Raw genomic sequence first — 2500 nt, forward strand, 5'->3', positions numbered from 1 at the left:
GCATGGAAATGGAGTCCTCCCTTGAGCCAGCACTCTTGCAGTCATGGGTTATGGACATTACATTCTACACTTGCTTATCGATGGGAATAATGCAAATGCCCCTTTCTGAATGCTGAATGAGTCTAATCACCCTCCAAGAGGTTTGTGCACTCATAGCAAGTCTTTTCTGTCACCTTATCCTTCACTCATGTCAAGTTCCCACCACCTGCCCCACTGCCATTTTGTCACGTGACAGGATGTTCATGTCACTCCTCCCTCAAACCAAATTTTTCTATGACAGGATGTACATGTCATCTGGCTCTAAGGAGTTAGTGTTGCTAAGGATGTCTTTCGTTGGGGTAGCATTGAATGGAAAATATTCTCATTAACCCCCTGGATCCGGTTGCAATGGTTACGTAAGTGGCCAGCATCCTGGGCGTGAGGTGCATAGGCCGGTTTCACACGAACACCCATGAGTGTTGACAAGACTCTGTGCCTCCCCTTTGAAAAGTTATTTTGTGAAAACTTTTTTAGCTTTATCGCCATTCTCCAATGTTCATATCTGTCTTGGGATTTACATTATCGAGATGGTAATTACATATTTTCCTTGCACAGACTATATCACCTCTCTATGTAGTAAATAGCTCTGTGCAAAAAAATAAAAAATAAAAAAATAAAAAAATAAAAAATAAAGCAACATTTGGTTATTTGTGTCATATATCTAATTTTTTTTTGTAATTTTCAAATTTATGTAATACAACCTGTGGTGCTGGTCACAGCAGCCAGGAATACAGTGCGGAGCATGGAAATGGCCTACTCCCTGGAGCCAGCACTCTTTCAGTCACTGCTTACGCTCATTATATTTCACATTCATTTATCGATAGAAATAATGCACTTATCCATTAACCAAACTTTGAAAAAATTACCACATTTACTCTATAGCAGTCTTGTCCAAACATTTTCGCCAATTGTACCCGTTATTACCTGCTTGTACCGTTACGTACCCCCTCCCCCGTCCATCATGGCTAAACAAACTGTTTTATAATGCAAATATTATACTAATTTTTTAAAGATTGCATTGCAGGAGTGTTGTTCAATAAATAAGAATTTAATAAACAAATAAAAAAGATGATTTAGTAACAAAATGCTTTAAAAAATACACAACTTTATGTTTGTTCACGTACCCTTATGATCTATGTTGCGGACCCCAGTTTGGACAACACTGCTCTATAGCAATACCTAAAATCTTGATTAGACGGATTTTTTATTTCCATATTAAATTAAATGTTCAGTCCTATAAACTTAAGCTATATAATATATGCACCTCTATTACGTGAATGAAAATATCCATAATCCAGAAAATCGCAAATTTATTCAGCTTTCAATTGACCCAAACCCCATTATAATCATCCAAGTAGTTATGGATTTTTTTTTTGTTTTTTTTTTTGTTTTTTTTTTTGAATTCTGAACTCTGCATCAATTTTGATGCATTCTATGACATTCAAATGGTATTCTAAAGTGTGCCTGGTACCTGGTCCCCACTTTTGCAAGGTATTAATCGCTCAAAGGCAAGGGTATCAGGAGATACCACCTCCCTCAGGTTAGCTCCCTAGAAAGCTCTCAGTTGGTAGTTGGAGCTCCAGGATAGCTCTTTCTTTTCCTTTTTTTTTATTTGCTTTCTCTTTCCTATCTGTCTTCCGGTCTTGCTTATCAAGTGCTTTTCAGTGAAAAGCAGGTGAACAAGAAGGTTACTTTTCCTTCCACAGTTGTGATCTAGTACTGTTGCCCTTGTGATGAACAGCACTTGGAAGCGACCGGCATACTTGGCCTTTGAGCACTTTAGCCAAAACTTTGAATGTAAACTTTCATTAAGATTCTACGTTGCCCCTTTCAGACATCTCCCTAGAACATCCGGGGCTGTGAGATATTGGTAGACAGATTTGATGAGGTCCAGCTTCTCAAATGGGATTTTAGCTAGGTAAAGGGATTTTCTTTTGTGGCTAACTGGTATGGTGTTTTCAGTTAGTGCTCTATCGAAGAAGCACTAGCTGTCTACACCACGTGGGCAACAGTGATGTGCTGGCTTATCATCACTTGACGTCATGTGGAAGAACATCGCCCACACAACCATTTTCAAGGTCTCATACTCGGTGCCCATAAAGTCATGGATTGCCTTCCCGTAATAAGACCTGAGACGATTGATGACCTCATCCGTCAATTTGTGGGCACCTCCTAACAAGCTCCTCCTCATTGTCTTGCCAGTTTTGGTTGTGACTGTTTCACTCACATCTTTGTTGACATTGCGCAGTCTGGTCCCCATCCTTTCATTTACATGATTTATACATTCCTCCTTCATGACAGGGTCTTCGTACGGTCCTTTGCCGTTGTTTAGCTAGCATACTACTTTGTAGGCACTCGAATTGCTGTCACCTACAAAGGTTTCATATTTAAATTTGTAGTCTTAAGGATTGGGACCAGATTCGCACTGCTGCCTCTCCCTCCATTGCACCTGACTTACTTT

At 39.6% G+C, this 2500-nt stretch overlaps 1 protein-coding gene across 5 annotated transcripts in view; it reads left to right on the forward strand.

The window, feature by feature from the left end:
* Window positions 1-2500, forward strand: part of LOC113826701 (protein tramtrack, beta isoform) — a 126656-nt gene that overhangs the window by 32719 nt on the left and 91437 nt on the right. The window lies entirely within an intron of this gene.

Source organism: Penaeus vannamei, chromosome 18 (genome assembly GCF_042767895.1).
Source record: "Penaeus vannamei isolate JL-2024 chromosome 18, ASM4276789v1, whole genome shotgun sequence".
Taxonomy (NCBI): domain Eukaryota; kingdom Metazoa; phylum Arthropoda; class Malacostraca; order Decapoda; family Penaeidae; genus Penaeus; species Penaeus vannamei.